General features: G+C 38.0%; 1 long non-coding RNA gene across 1 annotated transcript in view; it reads right to left on the bottom strand.

Annotated features, from left to right (window-relative positions):
* Positions 1–998: 998 nt before the first annotated feature.
* The window catches only part of LOC120230552, a 46,499-nt gene continuing 21,054 nt past the window's right edge, over positions 999–26,443 (bottom strand). The window contains exon 4 of the long non-coding RNA XR_005528074.1: positions 999–1,084. This is a non-coding gene — a long non-coding RNA (uncharacterized LOC120230552). The remainder of the gene's footprint in view (positions 1,085–26,443) is intronic.

The raw sequence follows: 26,443 nt of genomic DNA, 5'->3' as shown, positions 1-26,443 counted from the left end.
GGACTGGGTAGGGAGGGTTAATGTCTGACCAAATGAGTCTTGTGTGGCTCTTCCCTTGCCTGTTAGGAGGGACTTTGCAAGGAGCAATTGGTTAAAAATGGACTTCTGAGGAACTTCATAAATGAGGATCTGGTTCTTTATTTATTGATGCTGATGATAGTATCCTACTTTACAACTTAATCCAAGCTTTAGCTTTAGTCTAGTAGTTTGCTGATAACTCTCGAGACATAAAATATTTTTATTCACACATTCATTTGTACACTGGTCATGTAAACTGGAAGGTCAGGGGTTCAAAAGATATTTGTTGCATTCTAACGGTTCTAGTTGCAATGTGGGAGATTAAAACAGAAGTACGATGCGTTCTACAGGATTTATTTGTGAGTGTGAAATTTTGAGTCTAATAACAGAAACTATAACTCACAAAGAGCAGTTTACAGTATAAATAAACATACATATTTAAATGAAAATGTGAATCTAAAAACTAAAAATTCAATTAAAAACTGATCTTATTGTGCTTAGATTATTTGCAGAAGACTGGACGTTGACTTGCACTCAAGGGTGGAGCGGGCTTTGGATAGGAGGAGAAAAGATATGTTCCAAGTGATCAGGGCTTAGGGATACCTGGGTGGCTCAGTTGGCTGAGTGTCTGACTTCTGCTTAGGTCATGATCTCAGGATTCTTGAGTTCGAGCTCTGCACTGGGCTCTCTGCTGTCAGCATAGACCCCACTTTGGATCCTCTGTCTCCCTCTCCCTCAGCCCCTCCCTTGCTCTCACATGTACTCTCTCACTCTCCCTCAAAGATAAACAAATGCTAAAAAAAAAAATGGTCAGGGCTTAATTTTAACCTTTAGAAGAAAATTTATGATGCACATATACCAGATATAATTCAAAGTAAACAATTCTAAAACTGCAAAACACAAAACCTGCATATATGATGAAATTAAAATGGTTTATTCCAGATTTTCTGGTTGTAGAATTCTGGGTAAGTCCATTATAGTTGAATCTCTCTTCTTTGTCTTGCCTGTGTTTTAAATATCTACTTACTTTGTCTATTGGGTCATCCAGCAATTCGGAATTACTTAGCTATAAAAAAGAATAAGAATAAAATAAGGAGAGTTTGTTCTTATTTGTTTATTTGAGTAGGAAGACTTAGATTAGGAGATAGTGGGAGGTAAATTCAATGAATTGGTGTGATTGGAGTTTAGAATCTTTGAATGCTAACTAGAAGAAAATTATCTGACAAATTATGAGAAGCCATTAAAGGTTTTACAGTGTGGTGGTAGATGTACAAAAACAGAGGCTTAGTTTATGATCCTTCAATATTAGTGGAAAGATCAGATAAAGACAGAGCAGAGGATGGGGCCTGTGGGTGGCTCAGCTGGTTTAAGTGTCCAACTTTAGCTCGGGTCATGATTTCATGGTTTGTGGGTTCAAGCCCCATATTGGGCTCTGTGCTGACAGCTCGAAGCCTGGAGCCTGCTTCAGATTCTGGCTCTCTCTCCCTCTCTCTTTCTCTCTGCCTCTCCCCATCTTTCTCTCTCTCTCTCTTTCTCAAAAATAAATAAACATTAAAATAAAAATTTAAAAAAAGAGCACAGGAAGTTGAGACTAGGTGATGAGTGAGTGAGATATTCATACACACACACACACACACACACACACACACACACATCCTTCTTGTAGTTTACTCCACTTTCAGGATTATGTCATCCACAAGTTTCTCCTTTTCCTCTCTCCCTTCTCCCTTCCCTTTTCTTATCCAGAATGTACTATGTAAAGAAAAAATGCATTTGTCCTCACAAACACATCCATAAATAAAATGATTGAATCAGTTAGGATTTCATTTGGCAGTTAATAAAGGGAAACCTAACTAACAACAGCCTAAGCCCTAAGAACATTTATTGTTCACTTAACAAGAACTTTGGACGTAGGCAGTTCCAGGTTTAGTCACTGGCTCAATGATGTCATCAAGGACCTACAGTCTTTCTATTTTTCCGTTTTACTATCTTCACTGAGTGACTTTTAGCCTTCCTGCATGTCACCTCATGGCTGCAAGAGAACTGTCACAACTCTGAATATTATTTCTTCACACCTGTATTCCAAGAAGGAAGGAAGAGACAAGGCACAAAAGACTGGCTACTTCTAAGACCGTCTTTATTTGAGAAGGGAAATCTTTTTTTTTTTTCTTAAATAGTTTATTGTCAAGTTGGTTTCCATATGACGCCCAGTGATCATCCCAACAAGTGCCCTCCTCCATGCCCATCACCCCCCTTCCCCTCTCCCCCACTCCCATTAGCCCTCAGTTTGTTCTCAGCATTCAAGAGTCTCTCACGGTTTGCCTCTCTCCCTCTCCCCCACTATTCCCCCTTTCTTCTCCCCCATGGTCTTCTGCTAAATTCCTCCTAATCCACCTATTTGTGCAAATATACAGTATCTATCGAGAAGGGAAATCTTTTAGTTGACTTTCCTTTGACAAAATCAGATCACACGTCTACTGCATAACAATCGGTGGCAAAGTGGAATAGGATGGCCATGACCAGTTCAGGAAAACCATGATTCATCAGTTGAGATTGGGGTAAATCGATGGCTCTATGGTTACCCAAACAGATCAGAGTTTCATTGTCATGGAGGTTGGGTATGAGGCTTAAGTGATGGGTGGACAATGAACAACAATGTCTGCCATAACTATTAACTTAGAAAAGTAAAAGAAATGATAAAACGTGGTCATATAGTATAACTCAAGGCTGGGCAGAGGTCTATGGAAAGTTTACTAACTCAACAAATATGATTATTGAGCTCCTACTACATGTTAGGCACTTTTTTAGATGCTGGGGATATAGTGGTAAAAAAAATAACCATGTGTGCATATGTGTGTATATGTGTGTGTATGTGTCAGATAATAAATAAACCCAAACATATTACATATAAAGCCAAGTAGCAATGTGTGCATGAAGTTAGGGGAAGTAAAAGGTAGAGAATGATGGGCAGCACGCTCATTTAGATACAGTGTTTGGGGAAGGTGCCTCTGATAGAATGATGACTGAGTAGAGGCCTGAATAAACGTGTCTGGAGGAAGAGTGTTCCAGGTGGAGGGAGCAGCAAACAGAAAGGCTCTGATAAGCCATGTGCTTGGTATGTTTGAGTAACAGCAAGGAGGCTGGTAGTGCTGAACAGAGTGAGCAAGCAGGAGGGCGGTGGCCACAGATGTTGATGAAGTAGCTGGAAGTCAGATCATGCAAGGCCTTGATTTGGTAAGATTATGGTAAGGAGTTTATATTTTATTGTATTTAAGGACATTGGAAGGTTTTGAGCAAAGGAGTAATATGCTGAGGTTTGTGTTTTAAAAAGATATCTTTAGCTATTCTTTGGAAAATAGGTTGTAGGGGGCAGGACAGAAGCAGAGACTATTGCCATAGCCCAGGCAATGGATAATGGTGACTTACAGCAAGATAGTAGTGGGGGAGGTGTGAGGAATATTTGGACTTGGAATTTGATACCCAAGTGGAGCAAACAGTTTGCAAATGGATCAGCTGTGGGGTGTAGGAGAAAGAGAGGCGTCAGGGATGACTCCAAGTTTTTGATTTAAGTGAATGAGAGAATGGAGATGTCTTATTTAGCCAAAACTTTTAATCTAGCCATTCGTAGTTTTGAGAAAGGTTGGGAAAGTGATGATTTGGTTTTCCTACCTTCAATAGCAGAGGTAGCCAAGGCACCAAAGGTAGAGATGGATGCCAAGTGAGCACATCTATGGTGCCTGCAACATATGTTCTTATAAAAAATAGTGCATGCCGTATCACTGACAGTTGACTTTGCATCAGTGCATGTCAGTCATTTTTTCCCTCTCTGTTCTCAGGGCACATCTTTACTTGGACAGTGCCTATTAAGGCTTCCCTAACTTTCATCCTATGTCAACTTTGGGGTTGCTGAGTGTGCATTACCCAATCAATTGATTTCTGGATACTTTCAAGGCTGTTCTTCCCCAAAAGCCAATCAACTATGTAGAAAATTAAGCTCTCTCCTCTTATGTAACCATTCCTTTTTTTTTTTTTTTTCTGCCTGAAATTTTGTTAACACAGATAGCACTGACATTGTCCTTGAGGCCAGTTTAGAAAAATTGGTTTATTTATTTCCACTCCATTGGTGGCAGATGGAGTTAAGTCTGTGATATATTCAGCAGCAAAGTGTGATTCTGGGGACAGTAGTGGATCACTTTAGAATTTCCTATTTCTACTGTGGTTTTCACATTGAAAAGTCTTGGTGTAAAAAGGTAGAAGCAGGTCTACTCTCACCTTCCTAGGGAGGGAACTGTTCAAGCGGGTTCACAACTTATTCTTTAACATTAGCTGATCTTGACCATGTGAGGTGGATTATTTGGCTAAATGAGGAAAGCAGTGCTGCAGGTAGGAAAGAGCATATGTGAAGAGCATATGTGAAGACTCAGAAACAGCATGCAGTACTGGCTTATCTAAGAACCCAAAATAAGTTCAGTGAGGCTATTTGTCAAGTGTGAGTTCTATGTATAGTACCCAGTGGGAATAAGGAAATGAGTGCTGAAATCTACCAGTGGAGGAGCAGGGGGGTGATTGAGAAAGAAATTATAGAAGAAGTGGGGCTTGAACTGAATCTTCATGTATTCATTAATCCAACTGTTGAAAAAAACCCAAACAACCAAGAACACGTGCCAGATGCTGGCAGACTGCTGGTTATAAAAGTGATGACTGGGTGACTCAGTCAGTTACATATCTGCTCTTGACTTTGGCTCTGGTTATGATCTCATGGTTGTGAGACTGAGCCCTGCATCTGGCTCTGTACTGGACATGGAGCCTGTTTAAGATTCTCTCTCTCTCTCCCTCTACCTCTCTCCCCGCTTGTGCTCTCTCTGTTAAAAAAAAAAAGTGATGAGCCAAACAGATATTTGCTGGCGCCTGTTCTCTTGTAGTATATGATCTAGCTCTAGTGGGAAAACACACTAGAAATAATCACATAAGTATATAATACAAGCCAAAGTAAACTCTATGAAGGCGAAGTGTAAGATGGTACAATAGAGAGACCTAATTTAGACTGGGGTGTGTGTGGGTGGTGGTGGTTGAGGAAAGCCTCTTGGAGGGAATGATATTTAAGCTGAGACTAGAAGGATAAATAAGGGTTAGACAGGCAAAGAGGCATGGGAAGTGGTTTGGCAGAGAGAAAAGCACATGTGAACTCCCTGAAGGGGGAGAGTATGATAAGTTTGAGGACTTGAAAGAAGAGCAGTGTGGCTGGAGGAGAATGGGAAACCAGAAAGGATGTGAGACAAAGCAAGAAATGTATAGGGGGCCAGATGTTGTAGAGTCATGGTAAGGATTCTGGATTTTGTCCTAATTTTGATAGGAAGCCACTAAAGAGTTTTGATCAGATTTAACTTCAAGGTATTTTCTGGCCATTATGTGATGAATGGATTGGGGCAGGGGAAGAATAGGAGCGAGATGTTTAAAAGGCTCTGAGAGTAGTCTAGAAGGTTAACGAAGGGGGCTTGGATTGGGCAAATCCTCAGTAGGTGAGGGATTTTAATTTATATTTTCTTCTTTTAAGGTTTTTGATTTTTCACAGGCAATTTTAAAATAGTCTGTGTATAGTTTCCTAAAAAGATTTTATTTTATTTAGGTAATCTCTACACTCAACGTGGGACTCAAACTCACAACTTCAGGATCAAGAGTCTCATGCTCCAACACCTGAGCCCTAACCAGGCACCCCTAAATAGTCTGTGTATAGCTAAAGTGTAAATGGACTTTAAAAAAAAAGTTTATTTATTTATTTTAAAGGAGAGGGAGGAGAGGAGAGGCAGAATGAGAAGGAGAGGGGGAATCACAAGTAGGGTCCGCACTGTCAGCACAGAGCCCAATGTGGGGCTGGAACTCACAAACTGTGAGATCATGACCTGAGCTGAAATCAAGAAACCGACACTTAAGTGACTCAGCCACCTAGGTGTCCCTAAATGGACATTTTGTACAAAAAGCAAAGCAATGGAATTTTTTGGACTAATTCCTTCCTACATTATCATTTATTGAATTTGCGTGTGTGTGTTTGTGTGTGTGTGTGTGTGTATAACATATATTTCTAAGTTACCTGTCCTAACATTTTAGTGTTTATACATTCCCTCCCCCAACAATAAACTAAACAATAAATTCATACAAAAAAGGTTAAAAATCAGTCAGGAGTCTACCAGGAAGCCACACTCAAGGAGGTTGTTAAAGGGAATTTAATAAAGGGAGAATTTACAGAGGGGTGGAGACAGGGTTAGGGGAACCAGCAGGCTGGAACATCTAGAGATTAGGTATTGCAGGAAACCTTTTCTACTGAGGCTTGTGGGTCTCAAGAGCTATTAGGAGAAAGATGTTATTAGAACCTGGTGAGATCTGGTCAGAGTGGCTAAAATTAAAACTCAGGAAACAATAGATGCTGGTGAGGATGTGGAGAAACGGGAACCCTCTTGCAATGTTGGAGGGAATGCAAACTGGTACAACTGCTCTGGAAAGCAGCGTGGAGGTTCCTTAAAAAATTAAAAATGGAACTACCCTACGACCCAGCAATAGTGCTACAAAGAATTTATCCAAAGGATACAGTAGTGCTGATGCATAGGGGCACATATACCCCCATGTTTATAGCAGCACTTTCAACAATAGCCAAGTTATGGAAAGAGCCTAAATGTCCATCAACTGATGAATGGATAAAGAAGATGTGGTTTATCTACACAATGGAATACTACATGGCAATGAGAAAGAATGAAATCCTGCCATTTGCAGCAATGTGGATGGAACTGGAAGGTATTATGCTAAGTGAAATAAGTCAGAGAAAGACAGATACCATGTTTTCATTCATATGTGGATCTTGAGAAACTTAACAGAAGACTATGGTGGAGAGGAAAGAGAAAAAATAGTTACAAACAGAGAGGGATGGAAGCAAACCATAAGAAATTCTTAAATACAGAGAACATAATGAGGATTGATGAAAGGGTAGGGGAGGGAGAAAATGGGTGATGGGCATTGAGGAGGGGACTTGTTGGGATGAGCACTGGGTGTTGTATGTAAGAAATGAACCATGGATATGTACCCCCAAAACCAAGAGCACACTTTACACACTGTACGTTAGCCAACTTGACAATAAATTATATTAAAAAAAGAAGAACCTGATGGGAGTTGTAGCTTCCTGAGAGGCCATCTAATGGGTATTGTGGAGAGAGGTAGAGGAACAGCATGGCAAACAACATCCCTAATTGGGGAGATAAAAATTCCAACCCTTCTCCCCTGTTTCTTATCTCTTTTGGGTGGCTCCCATTGGCCAAATGCAACAAAAAGTCACTTTTGTAAATATTTAGTATTATTATGCTTTTGTACCTTCGCCCATTTGACAGGTGAAAATCATTATCTCATCATTTTAATATGCATTTCTCAGATTAATAGTAATGATTATGTTCATTCTTTGTCCGTTAATCAACATTTCTTAAAAATTCACTGTTCAGCAATTTGCACGTTTTTCTAGTGAGGCATATTATTTTGTTAGAGATCCTTTTGTACGTGAATAACTAACCTTGTTTTCTGTCATACATGTTGTATTTTTCTCCTCTCCTCACAATTTTCTCTTTTTCGCTTGTGGTATTTTCTGTTAGAGAGAAGTTTAAAGTTTTTATTGTCAGTTTCTACATTTTATATTTTGACTTCTTTTAGTTTGTGCTTAAAACACCTGCTGAGTTGATTTGAGATGCCACTGTCATCATATCCTGGTCTTTTTCTGGATGTTAAACTCTGTTCCACTGAGGTGTCTACAATTGCCCAGATTCCAGTTTCAAGTTTACGTTATTGTGCTTTCTTAGTACATTTTATTAGCTTGCTGGACAGGTTTCCCTGCATTGATATTCCTTCTCCATATTGTTTTGTCTTTTGCTTTTGTATGTTCATTCTTGCAGATAAAATTTGAATCATGTCAAACTGAAGAGAAATTCTGTTGGCATTTTGATGGCCATGGTGTTGTCTTGGATTAATTTCTACAGAACTGGCATCTTAACCACTGAATCTTCCTATTCTAGAATCATAAAATGTCTCTCTGGTTTTCTTTTTTTGATTGAACAAATTTTTAAAAATGTTTAAAATTTATTTTGCAAGAGCAAGTAAGCAGGGTAGGTCAGGGAGAGAGAGGAGAGAGAGAATCCCAAGCAAGCTCTGCATTGTCAGCATGAAGCCCAATGCTGGGCTTGAAACTCACGAACCATGAGATCATGACCTGAGCCAAAATTAAGTCAGATGCTTAACCGACTGAGCCACCCAGGCGTCCCTGTGTCTCTAGTATTCTAAGTTCCATCCATGCCCCTCAATAAAGACTTGCATATTTTTTTCATATTGGGTCTGCATATTTAATTTAAAGGTATTCTGGGATATTTTCTTTTTTTATTATTAATAAGTATGAAAATGATTATTTTTCCATGTTTTGTAACAAACTACCTCCTTACTGGAATTTCTTCCACTAGTCTTTCATTTATCTTTATAACTTTTTCTAGAAAACCAGTTCATGTACAAATAATGACATTTCTATCACTTCTTTTCCAGTATTTATATCTCTTATTCAATTTACTTATTTAACTTTATTAGCTAGAAATGTCAGATTAGTTAAAAATGAATAAAAGTAGCAAAAGATGGGCATTCTTGGCTTTATGGGCAACTATTTTACTATTAATACCATTTTGGATATCAGCTTGAGAGACTTTAAAAAACCATTTTATGAAATATGTATAAAATTCTCTTAGAATTAAAAATGCAGAATATTAAAATACATTAAATATTTAAGTTTCAGTTAATTAATATTAGCATTTGTTTTCCAACATTATATAATCTTTGCATTTATTGCATAAATCTCATGCTATTAAAATATTCTAAAACATACTGCTGGAATCAAATTTTTAATATTTTCTTTAGGATTTAGAAAAACAAAGAAGCCCCAAACCCCTAGCTTTATTGAGGTACAACTGATATACCCCAAATTGTACCTACTTAAAGTGTAAAATCTGATGAGTTTTGACATATGTACATAAGTGTGAAGCCATTGCCACAACCAGGCCCAAACACTTCCTCCTGCCCATTTGTAATCTTTCCCTCTCCCTCCCTGACCTTCTCCACACTCCACCCCACACCCTGTCCCCAGGCAATTACTGTTCTGCTTTCTGTCATCAGAGATTAGTTTTCATTTTCTAGAATTTTATGTAAGTAAAATCATATATGAACTCTTTTGGAGGGAGATTGACTTGGAACATTCGTGTACAAGTCTTTGTGTGGACACAGGCTTTAATTTCTCTTGGGTAGGTACCTAATAGTGGAATGAAGAATTGGCTCCTGTGATAGGTATATGTCTTTTTTCAGTTTCAGTATTTTTTTGAACCATTTTAAACACATAATGAAGATTAAAAGATTTTTACAGTGACTGCCTTTATAGCCAGTATAATTTTTATCATTAACATTTTATGTACTTGCTTTATGAGACATTTATCAATGCAATCATCCCTGTCTCCACGTCCCTCTGTCCAATCCATTTTTTAAAAAGTTTAGTTATTTGAGATTGACAGAGACAGTGCAAGTGGGGAAGAGGCAGAGGGAGAGAGAGAGAAAGAGAGAGGCAGAGAGAGAGAGAGAGAGAGAGAGAGAGAATACTAAGCAGGCTTTACACCACCAGCACAGAGCCTGACAGGAGACTTGAACCTACAAACCATGAAATCATGAACTGAGCTGAAACCGAGAGTTGGATGCTTAACGGACTAAGCCACTCAGGCGCCACTCCATTTTTTTTTTTTTTTGGTATGCATTACAAAGTAAATTGCAAACACTAGTACAATTCACCCTAAATATTTCAGTAAGCAAATCATTAGCTAATATTCAATATGTTTGCAGTTTTTCTTGTGATACAGTTTACAAAAAAAGAAATGTACACAAAAATGCATCTTTGCTGAGTTTTGACAAATATATGCATGTGTGCTACTCCAAACATATACCTTTCTATAAAGATATAAAGCATTTCCAACACCCCAGAAAACTGCTAATGATTGTGCTCAGTCAGTACCCACCTCTGCTCCACTCAAAACCAAAACTTTTATACATTGTTGTTAAAAATCTTAAATAGTACAACCACTTTGGAAAAAGTTCTGGCAAAACCTTATGAAAGGAAACATGCATTTACTTTATGATCCAGATATTTAATTTCTAGGCATTACCCAAGAGAAATGAAAATGTGGTCCACAGAAGGGTGCCTGGGTGGCTCAGATGGTTAAGTTCAGACTTTGGCTCAGGTCATGATCTCACGGTTTGTGGGTTTGAGCCCCGCATCGGGCTATGTGCTGACAGCATGGAGTCTGGAGCCTGTTTCAGATTGTGTGTCTTCCTCTCTCTCTGCCCCTCTCTTGCTCATGCTCTTGTCTCTGTCTCTCTCCCCCACCCCCCCCAAAAAAAGAAAAGAAAAGAATATGTGGTTCACAGAAAGACTTGTATAAGAACGTTCATAGCTTTATTCATAATAACCCCAAATTGGAAATAGCCCAGTCCATCCATAAGAGACTAGATAAACAAACTATGGTTTATTCACACAATTGAATACTGCTCAGCAATAAAAAGAAAAACTATTGATACATGCAACAATACAGATAAATTTCAAAGGTATTGTGATAAATGAAAGAAGCTTTAAGCGAAATGATATACATATACTGTGTGATACATATACATAGTTGAAATTCTAGAACAGGCGAAGGAATCTGTGGTGGGAAAACTGAGAAGAGTGTTTAATTCTTAAAAATAAAGAACTAACCTAGTTTTCAAAATGGTGGTACCATTGAACACTTCCTTCGGTGTTGTCAGAGAATTCCAGTTCCTTCACATCCTTGTCAACACTTGGTATGATCAGTCTTTTAAATTTAAGCTATTCTGATAGGTAGTTAGTGGTATTTCCTTGTGGTTTTAATTTGCATTTCCATAATGACTAGTGATGTGGAGCATCTTTTTATGTGCTTATTTGCCATCCATAGATCTTTATTGTGAAGTATCTAAATATGTTGAGTATTTTAGAAAAGTGGGTTCTTTGTTTTCTAATTGTTGAGTTTTGAGAGTTCTTTATATATTCATCATATAAATATATTCTCAGGTACATGCTTTGTAAATATTTTCTTCCTGTCCGTTGCTTATCATTTTTATTTCTTAACAGTGCATTTTACAGAGTAACAGTTTTTAATTTTGATGAAGTCAAATTTATTATTTTTTTTCCTTTTATGGATTGTGGTTTTATTGTCATATTTAAGATATCATTGCCCAATCCAAGGTCACAAATATATCCTATATTTTCTTTTAAAAGTTTTATACTTTTTAGGTTTTACATTTAGGTCTATGATTCACTTTGAGTTAATCTTTGTATATGATGCAAGGTATGGATCAGATGTTGCTGGGTTTTTCTGTATAAGTTATTCAAGTTTCCTAGCCCTCTTTGTTGGAAAGACTACTCTGAAGAATTCTTTTTTACCCCTTTGCACTTATCGAAAATTGGTTGTTAATGTATATATTTTTTTCTAAATTCCCTATTCTGTTCCATGGTCAGTTTATCTATCTGTAAGCCACTACCACACAATCTTGATTATTGTAGCTCTTTAACAAGTCTTGCAATCAGTTAGGGTTAGTTCTCTAACTCTGTTCTTTCTCAGAGTTGTTTGACTTCCAAGTTCTTTGCATTTCTATGTGAATTTTAGAATGAGCTCATTCACTTATTTAAAAAACTGCTGAGATTTTGATTGGGATTGTGTTGAATCTACAGACCACCAATTGGGAAAAATCACCATCTTAAACAATATTGAATTTTAAACTTAGGAACATGATATGTCTCTTCATGTATTTAGTTCTTCCTTAATTTTTCCTCAGTGTTTTGTAGTTCTCAGAGTACAGGCACTCTACATTTTTTGTCAGATTTATCCCTAAAGTATTTACTTTTTTTTGTTGCTATTGTGAATGGTATTATTTTTCAATTTTCAATTTTCATTGTTCATCGCAATATAGAAATGAAGAAATACAATTGATTTTTGGTATTGATCTTGTATCCTGCAATGTTGCTAGACTCACTTACTACTTTTTGGTACCTTTTTTGTAGATTCCATCAGACTTTACATAGACAAACATGCCATCTGTGAGTAATGACGGTTTTACTTCTTCTGTAATAATCCAGATGCTTTTTTTTTTTTTTTTTTAATTTCTAGGAGAGAGAGAGACAGCGTGAGCAGGGGAGGGTCAGAGAGAGAGGGAGTCACAGACTGAAACAGGCTCCAGGCTCTGAGCTGGCAGTCAGCACAGAGCCCGACGTGGGGCTCGAACCCACGAACCGCGAGATCATGACCTGAGCGAAAGTCGGACGCTTAACCGACTAAGCCATCCAGGCGCCCCAATCCAGATGCTTTTTATTTCCTTTTTTTATCTATTGCACTGACTAGAATTTCTAGTACAATGGTGATTAGAAGTGCTAACTGTGTCTTGTCTTGTTCCTGATCTTGGGTGGCAAACATTCAGACTTTCACCACCGAGTTTGATATTAGCTGTACATTTTTCATAGATATTTTTTATTGTGTTGAAAAAGTTCCCTTGTTTTCCAAGTTTGCTGAGAATTAGATGTCAAATGCTTTTCCTTTTCTTTTTTTTTGTTTATAAGTCAAATGCTTTTTCTATGTCTACTGTGATGGTTACATGGCTTTTAGATTTTTAGTTTCTTAACATGGTGAATTACATTAATTGAATTATAAATTAAGATATTTTAAAAATATACTGCTAGATTATAATTCAACGTTTTATTCAGAATTTTAAATCTATGTGCTAGACAACTGTATTTTTTGGATGATTTTTCAGGTTTAGATATTGAAGTTATATCATATATATTGGTAAAATAAATTGGGCAACATTCTTTTTCTATGTTCATCAGGATGTAAATTATGTATTCCTCTTTAAGATTTTCAAGAACCAATATATAAAACCACATGGGACTCTAACTTGGTATCTTTGGGGGGATATTTTTTGACACATTAAAATGTTTTTCCCTATGGTTACAATCCCACTAGATTTATCATCTTTTCATCAAAGACTTTATAATATATCTCTATATATATTTCCAGAAAATTATGTTTAATAGAAATATAAAAATTTTGTGTCTGTGTCCCATTTCTCATTCCTTATGTTGCATGCATTTCTTCTTCTTACCTTGATTAAGCTTTCCTGAGTTAGGGTTTATTGATCTTCAAAAATGAACCATTTCTTAAAATAATTAATACTTTGAATTGATTGATTTATGCTGTGAGCTGCTGCATTGTGTCTTTCCTCATACTTTCCTTTAAATTATTTCTTGGTGCTTTTTACAGTTCCTTGAATAAAGTATATTCGAGTTATTTTGATTTGTTTGTTTAATATAAATACTTGCTTCTTCACATTGTCCTCTGAGTATTTTTCTCCACATGTCTAGCTGGATATGTAGCATTCTATTTATTTCTTAGAGTTTGTAACTGTAATTTTGTATTCTTTTGTGGCTCGAACTATTTAAGACAGTGTTTAATAGTCCCAAATGATTTAGCTTGTGTTTTTTTTCCTTTTACTAATTGTATTGTGCTTAGGAAATGTAGCCTCTATCATCTTTTAGTTTTTGGAATGTGTGGAGATTTTCTTGTCCACTGGGATGTGATACAATTTAAAGTTTATGGGATACAAAGTGTGATATATATTATTACTAAAGATTTCAATTATACTTTTACACATTAGCAATGTTTGCTTTTGTTAACTAGATCTACTAAGAAGAGAGAGGTGTGTTGAAGCCTCCTATTATGGTTGCAATTTTGTACTTTTCTCTGTATTTCCAGCAGTTTTGGCTTTATCTATTTTGATGCTCTGTTACATGCACATGATCACTCATGACTGTATTCTTGGTTGAATTTTCTCTTTTATCTATCTAATACTACCCCTTTAAAAAAGTCTTTTTTCCCCACTGAATTCTATTTTGTATTATATAATGTAGTATGTGTGGGGGGGAGTTTCTCAGTGAACTTAAAATATATTTCAGATAGTTTTAGATGAGTGTGACCAATCAGTGCGGTCTCTTCTGCCACAGTGTCTTCTGGTATGTGCATGGCACCCTTCCCTGCTTTCCAACAGTAATATCAAGTGCTTCCTTTTGCATTTGTTTGATTATCCAGTGGGAACTGGTAAGTGGGTGGTGCTCTAATTCCCATCTCGGACTAGAAGTCCCTGCTTCCAGGACTGACTTCTTTCTGTGAAGCCCATCCTTCTCATGGGTACCTTCCTAAAATGCAGATATGATCCTGTCTGTCCCCAAAGCATTTAGTCATTTGTTGTCCTTCTCTGTGGACAGTGTACTCCTGGCCACTAAGCTCAACAGCACTCAAGTCATCTTGAATATATTGTCCTTTCTTGCTGCCTCCCAGTTTCACAGGCTCCTCTCTGCTGGAGTGACTTTTGGCCTTTTCCTCCTTTCATAAAGGAAGTCATAACTCATCCTCAGCCCAACTTAAATGTATCTGTGAGATGAAAGCTCCTCATTTCCCTCAGGCCTAGTAAGTCTCTTCCTTTTCTATGTTCTCATACTGTGCAGTTTTTGCCTCTGCAGTAGCAGTTAAGAGAGAGGGCTCAGGGATTAGGTTCTTCTTAAACTAGTTATGTGATCCTTGGGGAGTTAACCAAGTCAAAACCCCACTTCATAGGGTTGTGGTAAGGATTAAAGGAGGGTGCATGTAAAGGGTTATACAGTATCTGGCACATAATGGTAAATGTTACCTTCACTTCTTTTGAATTTTAGTCTATCCTCTTATATTTTTAGGCCCTACTGAATCCCTCCATGCTAAAGAGGCTCTGGTCTTATTCACCTTGGCATATTCCAGTGTCTGGCACTGAGCCTTAATAATCATTGGTTAAATGAATGAGTACTCCCCAACATACTACAGTTCTGTGTTTGGGAAGGCAATCTTTCATCACGTAAAACTCCTACTCTCTCCTAATTACAGCTCAGTGAATGTTCACGTCTTGAATAAGCAACAGTTGACATTGGTTTTTTAAAAAAATTGCAGTATACTTTAAGAGATCTGTAGTTTTTCCAGAATTCAGCAGTTTGAATTTAGATTTGCTGTCCTCAAAACAGCTGGGAATGTTTATTTTCCATTTCAAACATGTAATTTATGGTAAAACGCACAATTAAATACTTGGGAAAATGCAACATGGCTTATTTAGTTATTGGCGTGAATACATCCGGCACTTCATAATAATATAGCAACAGTATAGAAAAGAGCTTCTTGATGAAAGGCAGTATTTTGATACAAACTGTAAATAAATATGTAATTTTTCCTATACAAAGATAAACCATTGGAGATTTGGTTTGACTGATTCAAAAACATTTTTTAATGTTTATTTATTTTTGAGAGAGAGAGAGAGAGACAGAGCATGAGCGAGGGAGGGGCAGGAGGCAGGGAGACACAGAATCTGAAGCAGGCTCCAGGCTCTGAGCTGACAGCAGAGGGCCTGACGTGGGGCTCAAAGTCACAAACCATGAGATCATGACCTGAGCTAAAGTCAGACGCTTAACTGACTGAGCCACCAGGCATCCCAGTTTAACTGATTTTTAAAACAGTGGTGATGGGTTTAGGATATGTGGCTTATACTCTTCTATCCATGTTAAAAAATAGTGAAGATAATTGTAATAGAACCATGGCTGCTATGCACCAAACGCCTACCATGATCTGGAGATTGGGCTTATATTTCACATTTGTTAATTTTATCAAAACAGCCTGGCAAGGCACATATTTTCTTTCTGTTTTTTTTTTTCCACATATTTTATTTCTGTTTAACAGATGAAGAAACAGAGGCTGAACAAGTGTATTAGTTTCTTGTGGCTGCTTTAACAAATTACCACAAAGTTGTGGCTTTAAAACAACAGAGATGTATTCTCTCACAGTTCTGGAGGCCTGAACCCTGCAATCAAGATGTCAGTCGGTCTGGTTCCTTTGAAGGCTCCAGGGGAGCACCCATTCCTTGTCTCTTCCAGCTTCTAGTGGCTGTCACATTCTTTGACTCTGGCACCATCGCTCCAATCCCCACACCCATAGCTTTCTCCTGGGCGTGGTATCCACGTTCCTGGTCTCTTTTTTATAAGGATACTTGTGATGGCATTCAGGGTCCACCTGGATAATCAGGATAATCTCCTCATTTCAAGACCCTTAATTAATCAAGACCCTTAATTAACCCTTAATTAATTATATGGCAAAAAGTTTGCCACATAAGGTGTCATTCACAGGTTCCAGGATTAGGATGTGGACATGTGTTAGGAGCCATTATCAGCCAACCACAGTAGAGTTAAATTACCTGACCCAAATTCATAACTAGTAAGTGGCAGTTGCGTGAGCCAAAGCCTGATCTCTTTGACTTCAGAATTTGTACTCTCTGCCGTATCTCACGAAGACAGTGGTCTTGTCAGGAAATGGTGGTGGGCAGGCAGACGGAAGTGTTCAGAAGCAGGAGGGAAGGCAGTGTATTAATCTAACATCTCTCAGTCTCAGTTTCTTTATTTAAAATGGTGCCTCTCCAGAATAAGGTGGGCGACCATTGCTTCAGGGCAGGTGACTGCAGCACAGGAAGAGGGCCGGCCCCTCTGGGGAGATCTTACACGAAGGGTGTCCTCAGTGAAAGAGCCAAGTAGCAGGAAGTTTGGGTGGGACCGTCAGTTTCGGCAGACAGGCAACGTTTAGCATCCTGGAGGACTGGGAGCCACAAGAGAGGCACCTGTGATCACGCTGGGACTAACACTACAACACAAATGATTTTTCTCCCTGATCCCATGTTTTGATCCCTGTGGAGAACAGTTTTGGCCCTAAGGCCAGAAGGACTTCACAGGCCTGAAGAAAAATTCTGTCAGGAACAAAGACACTACAACTGCCTCCCAAGGTCTGGTTTGATTATGAATCAAGCCAGGGACTATGAAACAGAATTTTTCTGCTTCAGTTCAAGAAGGCTACATGTATCCTAAGTGATATTTTATGTCTTGCTTATCATCTTGCTCTGTCTAGCAGGCCGATATTATAAGCACCTACACACTGCGGTTCTTTTTAATGTTTTAAAGTAACCAGTGTCACAGCACCAATGTCACAGCTACCAGATGAACTGTTTAAAAAATCCACATTGTGAAGAAAATGAAAATGTGTCAAATTATATTAAGCACGATGTAGACAGAAATATTTGAATATATGTGCTGCCGAAGCGAGCACTAGACAGAAATATTTGAAATAACACAACTTGAAACGTCACTGCTGTCAATTTCAGATGATGTCGACTTTAAATAATGGAACATTAAAAAGAAAGAGTCTGGAAAAAGGCACATGCGCTGCATATAAAATAATAGTGCCACAAAAACATCCACCTGCACTTCCCTGACAGGAAGTGGGAAGTCCCCATGCAGCACTGAGGGAGAAAAGCAGAGATGAAATGTTTCTTATTACTGTTGCCATTTTGGATCATTCTTTTTCAGGATGATTTTAATGTCTAAACCTAAAGACATTTCAGAAAGTTTGATATAGAGCTTTTACCATCTGAAGGGTTTATCAAAGAGCATATATAAAAACAAAAACTTGGGGAGAATTATAAGCTTTTGGCATTTAAAGCTTTGCATAATAGTTAAAAACCTTTGGATAATTCATAGTCCTATTCCTCCCTCACCCCAACAGTTTATTATTAAAGCTTTAAAATATACTGAAAATTTGAAAGAACTGTATAGTGAACATGCATATACCCACCATTTTGATCAGGGGTCAGCAAACTACAGTCCATGGGGGCAAATCCAGTTGCTTGCTTGTTTCTGTAAATAAAGCTTTATTGGAACACAGTGATGCCCATTAGTCTATGTATTGTTTCCGTATGCTTGCTTTGGCACTACATCATCACTCTTGAGCAGCTACAAGGGAGGTTGCAAAGCCTAAAGCACCTTACTACATGAACCTTTATGGAAAAAGTCTGCCAATCTTTGATTTATTTTATTTTATTTTAATTATAGTTTATTGTCAAGTTAGGTTTCCATATAACACCCGGTGCTCATCGCAACAAGTGCCCTCCTTCATGCCCATCACCCCTTTTCCCCTCTCTCCCACCCCTATCAACCCTCAGTTTGTTCTCAGTATTTAAGTCTCTTATGGTTTGCCTCCTTCCATCTCCTTAACTATATTTTTTCCCCTTCCCCTCCCCTATGGTCCTCTGTTAAGTTTCTCCTATTCCACATATGAGTGAAAACATATGGTATCTGTCTTTCTCTGCCTGACTTATTTCGCTCAGCATAATACCCTTGAGTTCCATCCCCATGTTGCTACAAATGGCTGGATTTCATTCTTTCTCATTGCCATGTAGTATTTCATTGTATAGATAAACCACATCTTCTTGATCCATTTGTCAGTTTATGGACATTTAGGCTGTTTCCATGATTTGGCTATTGTTGAAAGTGCTGCTATGAACATTGGGGTACATGTGCCCCTGTGCATCAGCACTCTTGTATCCTTTGGGTAAATTCCTAGCAGTGCTATTGCTGGGTCATAGGGGAGTTCTATTGTTAACTTTTTGAGGAACCTCCATACTGTTTTCCAGAGCAGCTGTACCAGTTTACATTCCCACCAACAGTGTAAGAGGGTGCTCATTTCTCCACATCCTCACCAGCCTCTAGAGTCTCCTGATTTGTTCATTTTAGCCACTCTGACTGGTGTGAGGTAGTATCTCAGTGTGGTTTTGATCTGCATTTCCCTGATGATGAGGGATTCTGAGCATCGTTTCATGTGTCTGTTGGCTATCTGGATGTCCTCTTTGGAGAAGTTTCTGTTCATGTCTTCTGCCGATTTCTTCACTGGATTATTTGTTTTTTGGGTGTGGAATTTGGTGAGTTCCTTAAAGATTTTAGATACTAGCCCTTTATCTGATATGTCATTTGCAACTATCTTTTCCCATTCCTTCAGTTGCCTATTAGTTTTATTGATTATTTCCTTTGCCATGAAGAAGCTTTTTATCTTGATGAGGTCCCAATAGTTCATTTTTGTTCTTGATTCCCTTGCCTTTGGAGATGTGTCGAATAAGAAATTGCTGCGGCTGAGGTCAAGGAGGTTGTTTCCTGCTTTCTCCTCTAGGATTTTAATGGTTTCCTGTCTCACATTCAGGTCCTTCATCCATTTTGAGTGTTTTTGTGTGTGGTGTAAGAAAGTGGTCTAGTTTCATTCTTCTGCATGTTGCTGTCCAGTTCTCCCAGCACCGTCTGTTAAAGAGGTTGTCTTTTTTCCATTGGATATTCTTTCCTGCTTTGTCAAAGATTAATTGGCCATATATTTGTGGGTCCAATTCTGGGTTCTCTACTATATTCCATTGGTCTGTGTGTCTGTTTTGTTTGGGCTCATGGATCGAGTCCTGTGTTGGATTTCATGCTGAGCACAGAGCTGTTTCAGATTTCTCTCTCTCCATCTGCTCTTACCCCCAGCCACGTTCTTTCTCGCTCAAAAAACCCGAAAGATACTGTTGTTAATTTGCTAATTTATTTGCATTGTATGTATCTATCGATCCGTTATAAACTTACTATTGACAAGAAAAAAAATAGCCACTGGTGATCAGATTCATTTATCAAGTAGTTAAGGATTACTACCAAAAATTCCAAAGGAATAAAGTAATTCATTTTAATTTTTTATTTTTAAGTTTATTTATTTTGAGAGAGAGTGAACATGTGCATGAACAAGGGAGGGGCAGAAAGAGTGGGAGAGAGGATCCTAGGCTGACAGTGCAGAGACTGACCTAGGGCTCTATCTCACAAACTGTGAGATCATGACCTGAGCTGAAATCAAGAGTCAGATGCCCAACTGACTGAGCCACCCAGGCACCACAGGAAAAAAGTAATTTAAAAAGGAAAAAAAAATCACTTAGCTTTGCTATTTGGAATTATATTTACCCTCAGCCATTGGATAAAGTTAGGTAGAATGTTAGATGCAAAATCAGATTAATTGAATTTCTGAATTGTACTTTATTTCTGCTTGAATCATACTGATTTATTTAGGTTTTGATATGTCCAAATCCAGTACTGGGAAGCTTTTATCAAAGCAGTCTTTATATTCTGAGAGACAAGCTTCTTTAATATAGTTGAGTAAAAATGAATTTTTCATTCTGCTATTAGCAGAAATATGTATTTTTGCTTAGTTGTTAATGAAATTGTGTGTAGTTAGGGTTGTTATCATTTGTGCATCAAAGTCTATAAGAATTATTTGTTAAGTCTTTTCTATGCCTTAGACAGAGTTAGAGTTCTACACTTTGTGGGATGTGAAGATGAATCAAAGATTCTGTCTTCAATGAAAACACTAACTCAGAAAGACATCTGCACCTCCATGCTCAGGGCAGTCTTATTTACAATAGCCAAGACATGGAAAGAACCTAAATGTCCTTCAATGGATGAATGGATAAAGAAGTTGTAGAGTATGTATATAATGTAATATTACTCAGCCATAAAAAACAAGGAAACCCTACCATTCGTGACAACATGGATGGACCCAGGAGCACTCTGCTAAGTGAAATAGGTCAGACAGAGAAAAGACAAATAGTGAGGGTGCCTGGGTGGCTCAGTCGGTTAAGCGTACGACTTTGGCTCAGGTCATGATCTCATGGTTCGTGGGTTCGAGCCCTGTGCCAGGCTCTATGCTGAGAGCTCAGAGCCTGGAGCCTACTTTAGATTCTTTGTCTTCCTCTCTTTCTGCCCCTTACCCTACTTGTGCTCTCTCTCTGTCTCTCTCAAAAATAAATAAATATTTAAAAAGTTAAAAAAATACTGTATGATCTCACTTATATGTGGAATCTAAACCTCCCCTGCCAAACCAAAAAACACCAAACTCACAGAAAAAGAGCTCAGACTTGTGGTTGCTAGAGGCAGCGGGGTGAGTGGAGGGGGAACTGGAGGAATGTGATCAAAAGGTACCAACTTCCAGGCAGAAGATAAATAAGTACTAGGGATGTCACATACAACATGACAGCTATTGTGAATACTGCTGGATGATATATAGGAAAGTAGTTAAGAGAGCAGATCCAAAAAGTTCTTTGGAAAAGAGAAGTTTTCTTTATATTATATCTACATGAGATGGTGGATGTTAATTAAACCTATTGTGGCAATCATTTCACAATGTATGTGCGTCAAACCATTATGTGGCACACCTGAAATTTATAGTGATGTATGCCAATTATTTCTCAATAAAGCTGGAAGAAAAAGATTGTTTCTTCTTGGTTGAGTATGGGAGGTGGGATACGGGCACAATTACTATAAGAGCGCAGAGTGTTCGATGTTGTCAGAGTACCTTAAGGGCTGGGGGGAAAAGAGAGAAAGGAAAGATTTGGAAGATGTTTTTCTAGTTAAGGTGGGATCCTGAAGGAAAGAGCATCTGATGTGGACCTTTCTGGACTGACGATATCTGGAAATGTGGAGAAGGAAATGAAGGGTACTCTTTGAAAAGCAAGGTTGGGGATGAGCACTGGGTGTTATATAGAAATCAACTTGACAATAAACTGTTTGTAAAAAAAAAAAAAAAAGAAGAAGAAAGAAAAGCAAGGTTGAGCGATTGTATGAAAACACCAAACTTAATTCAGTTTTTTGGTGGAACACGCAAAGCTTGTGAAATTTAAACACACTTGTGAACCCATACAGGGTTTTCATTATCATTGGCTCCTAATCATTTGCAAGCAAGGGCCAGCTTTTAGTAAAACAAACAATAATCTTATGAAATTGTGGTTTACTAGAGGGTAGTTGCTAATCATTCTCTTCCTGTTGGCAAATTAGTAAGTTAGGTTCCTGGCGATGATACAATTTAAACAATCATTTCCCATGCAGTACATGGGCTTAGATGAATTAATGCAATTTCCCAGTAAAGACATTTCTATGAATATACAAATATATCTTTTTTTTCTTTTTTTTGAGAGAGAGAAAGAGAGAGAAAGTGAGCATCAGTGGGGAGAGGCAGAGGGAGAGAGAGATTCCCAGGCAGGCTCTAAGTCCAGTGCAGAGCCTAACATGGGGCTTGATCCCATAAACCATGAGATTATGACCTGAGCTGAAATCAAGAGTCAGACACTCAACAGACTGAGGCACCCAGGAGCCTCTCTATGAATATATCTTAAGGAAATAATAAAAAATGTGGACAAATACTTACATATGATGATAATCATAGTATTATTCATATAAAACATTGGGAAAATGTCTAATATACAGTATTATTAAATGTTCAATATAGAGTAATTGTTAATTAAATTATAATATTGTGGTAAAATAATATGCAGCCTCTAAAATTTAGTTTGTCTAATGTTTTAAGATAAAACCATATACAAAACAGGTAGCTCATAAAATGTTACCTACAATATGAACCCAGGTTTGGATCACTATTTACTTGTAGCAAAAGAATTTAAACTGAAGAAATGAGCCAAAGTGATTTAGGAAATCAATTTTATGAATTTTGCCAAGATAATGTATGCTTTCCATTTAATAGGAAAATGTATAAAAATATGTTTTCCTGAGTTCTGGTAACATGGCTTACTGAGATACCCCATATTATCTTTTCTTGACCCTAAGTACATATAAATGCAGGACAAACTCTTACAACATAAAGTCTGAATGCTAAGGTTGAGCTCAAGAAAGAGACTTCCCTGGGAGCCAAAACCAAGGAGGGAATGTGAAGCCAGATGTGTAACTTCATGGTCTGATGCCATAGTAGCTCAGGGAAGATGTTGGTCTGGAAATAGACCAAAGGGACTAGTAACTGGGTATTTAATATTTATGTTCTTTTCAGCACAGAAGTGTGGTCTTGGACTCTTATGTGATAGGAAAATGATCTGAGACACCTCCACAGAGCTAAAACACTCAGAGGGCTGCTCCCTTAGTAAAATGGGACTAGAAACAGTTTGCCCACCTATGGAAGTGATTTGAAACATTTCTCTGTCCCTGAAAAATCAGAGACCCAGGCTTGTGACTTGTTTTGGTGGAATTCAAATTTGTATTTGCTCAAGTAGTCCTGGAATCTTCAATCCAAGAAAGAACATAAAAAAGGTAGCAACTCAGTGAAATTTGTAGAAGGAAATACCAAATCTCTCTGCAGCAATGCTTTGGTAACAGGACACATGGGATTTCCAAAGATATCCCTGTTGAAAACATGCTCACAGTCCAATTCCATTAAGGAAGACATTCTCCAGGAGGGAGAGTCAAAGACCAAACAAATAGAAGAACTGGTAACTCACATATTTGAGATTAACAAGCTGAAAGATACTATAAAAAGTACATCTAAAATTATAAAACATATAATAGAAGTAATAAAAGACTAGGACAGAATGAAAAAAAGAAATTTGGATTTGTAAATGGTTCATGGGAACAGTTTACATATTTAAAACTTTATTATCTTTAAAGGTAACAACATAGATGATTTCCTTTATTTTATTTTGTTTTATTTTTACTTTACTTAGCTTTTAAAGTATGTTCTGGGATGCCTGGGTGGCTCAGTCAGTTAAGCATTCAACTCCTGATTTCAGCTCAGGTCATGATCTCACGGTTTGTGAGACTGAGCCCCACATTAGGCTCCACACTAATAGGATTGGGATTCTCTCTCTCTCCCTCTACCCTCCCCCAACACCCCTTTTTAAAATAAACAAACTTAAAAAAAAATAAAGTAGGCTCCATACCCAATGTGGGGATTGAGCTCACAACCCCAAGATCAAAAGTCACATGCTCTACGGACTGAGCCAGTTGGGCGCCCTATTTCCTGGCGTCCAAAGATTACATTCTGGGTCAATTTTCCAGGAGTTGGGGTGGATTTATGCTGTACCATCCATATTCTCTTTCTTTTCCTTTCTTGTCTTTATGTAACCAAGCAAGTGGGAGGACTGGTTGAGACTGAGAGTGAAATGTACGATTGTTAAAAAATGGAGGGTTGCTCTTTGTCCTTGATCCCCTCAGTACCCCCTCCTTTAAAACCAGTTGAACTAAATAGCCTCAAAAATGGTGTGACGCCTTTAACTTATTTATTCAGTACAGCAGTAACTTCAATCAAAATTGTTCATGAACTGATCAGCAACTCTACACACATAAAATTTGCATCACCAAGTCCAGAGATGTGAACTGTGGGCTGGAGCTACATCTAGCCTGCAGATGTGTTTTATCTGGCCAGGGTATTAATAAAATAATTTTTGAGTTAGTGTCTATAGTTTAAAACTGGGGGATTTCATACAAATGCATGGATTTCTGGCTTCATTTGAAACAAGCTGGATTATTTGGCTGTGCTGAGAATGGGTACTTCTGGTTGACAACAATGGGGTCAGAGTGTTGGCCCCTTCTCCAGTTCTATCCAGACCCTTCTATCCCTTACTGAGTCTCCAGCACTGTGGGCCAGCATCAGTGTTATTAATTAACACCCTTGAAGTGTATGGGTTGTGCAGTTTGGATCACCTGCCTCTCTTTATTCTGTCCACAGGGATACTTGGGGTCAGGACAAGTTACGTGATTAGAAGCTGGGGTCAGGCTCCTGTCAGGCTCAGGGAAGCAGCACTGGTGTTGCAGTTTGACAGTCTGACCCATACTGAGTCCTCAAAGATTTAAATGTTTCATTAATTCATTAACTCATTCACTTGAGATACATTCATTGAACAAGTAGGCTGTGCCAGCACAGGGACCAAAAGATGAATGGCCCACTTCAAGAAACTCAGAATTTAGTAGGGAAGATAATATGGGGGATAGAGAGTGGGGGGAGGTTGGTGGTTATCTTTATGTTCTGGGAGCCAGATCCCAGATCATGTGATCTGAGCCTAAATCAAGAGTGGAATGCTTAACTGACTGATCCGCCCAGGCATTCCAGAGCATACTTTAAAAAATAAGTAAAACAAATAAGATAAAATAAATAAAATAAAATAAAAGGAAATCATCTATATTGTTACCTTTAAAGATAATAAAGTTTTATTTGGGTGCAGATAAAAATACAGAGTGCCTGTTATATTTGAATTTTAAAAAATTTTAAATGTTTATTTTTGAGAGAGAGAGAGAGAGAGAAAGAGAGAGAGAGAGACAGAGTGAGAGTTGGGGGAGGGGCAGAGAAAGAGGGAGACACAGAATCCAAAGCAGGCTCCAGGCTCTGAGCTGTCAGCAGAGCCTAACGTAGAGCCTAAACTCATGAACCTTGAGATCATGACCTGGGCTGAAGATGGACACTTAACCGAGTCACACAGGCACCCCTATTTGAATTTCAGATAATGATGGAATACTAAAACTTATTTACTGTTGATCCGAAATTCAGATTTTACTGGGCATTCTTATCTTATCTGGCAACTCTAATTCTGGGGTACCTGGGCCTCTATCTAGTCAGTGACTTGGCTGGAAATCTGTCCATATTTCCCCCCAGGAGGGAAAGCAGGAGGTAGTATCCTATTCCCCTTAGAAATTTCTGTTCACATCAAGCTCATAAATTATGTTTGCCCTACCTGATAAAATCCAAACATAGATGTTGGTCATCTTAAAATCTAACTGCTACCCACAAAATGGTAGTCAATAGATGGAGATCTGTTAATCATCCTGCAGTGTAGAATTGTAGGGGCCACAGCATGAGAACCAGCAGCAGAACACAGGGGACTATTATACTTGCTTTTCCAACAATATACGTCTACCAACACTGGGTGAAATTGTTTTGAGTCAAAGTTAAGGGTATAATCTATTCTGTAAGAGATGCATAATTAAAGCTTAAATACATTAATTCAATTGATTCTAAGGACTGGCAATCTGCAAGGAATGTATTGGTAAGGTGACGCACCTGACATCAAATTTAAATTCTAATATTTATCTGTTTTTGAGACATTTCCTAACTTTACAAAATATCATAGCTACCCAATAATGATAATAGTCATAAAAATACCCATTTCTTATTGAATACTTACTATATTGTAAGCATTGTGGGGAGCATTTCATGTACCTTGTTCCATCTAATCCTTATAACCCTGTGAAATGGGTTCCGTTACTCCTGCCAGAGATGAGAAAACTGAAGCTTGAAGGGGCCAGTACTCAGAACAGGGAGGCCCTTCTGCAGTCACACTGTCCTAAGTGATAGGGTTGGTCTTGAAACAGACTGGGATGTCTTACTCTGCATTCTGGGTCTTCTCTACTTGACTGTATCAGTGATTCATTCAGTCACATTAATGGGAAGACTCATCAGTAAAGCTTAAAGTGAAGTCCTTTGACAGGACTGAAGAGATTAGGTGTTTCTGAGGTTGTTAATACTGGTGGATTCCTTTGTGAGAAATTGCTGGTCTTTTCAGAAGAAATTGGGTAAGAGTACATTGACTACAATATATTAACACTTTTTAAAATGTTTTTATTTATCTATTTATTTATTTATTT

The sequence above is a fragment of the Hyaena hyaena genome, unplaced genomic scaffold (assembly GCF_003009895.1).
Source record: "Hyaena hyaena isolate Hyena2069 unplaced genomic scaffold, ASM300989v1 scaffold_44, whole genome shotgun sequence".
NCBI lineage: Eukaryota > Metazoa > Chordata > Mammalia > Carnivora > Hyaenidae > Hyaena > Hyaena hyaena.
This window is presented reverse-complemented; position numbering and strand designations above follow the sequence as displayed.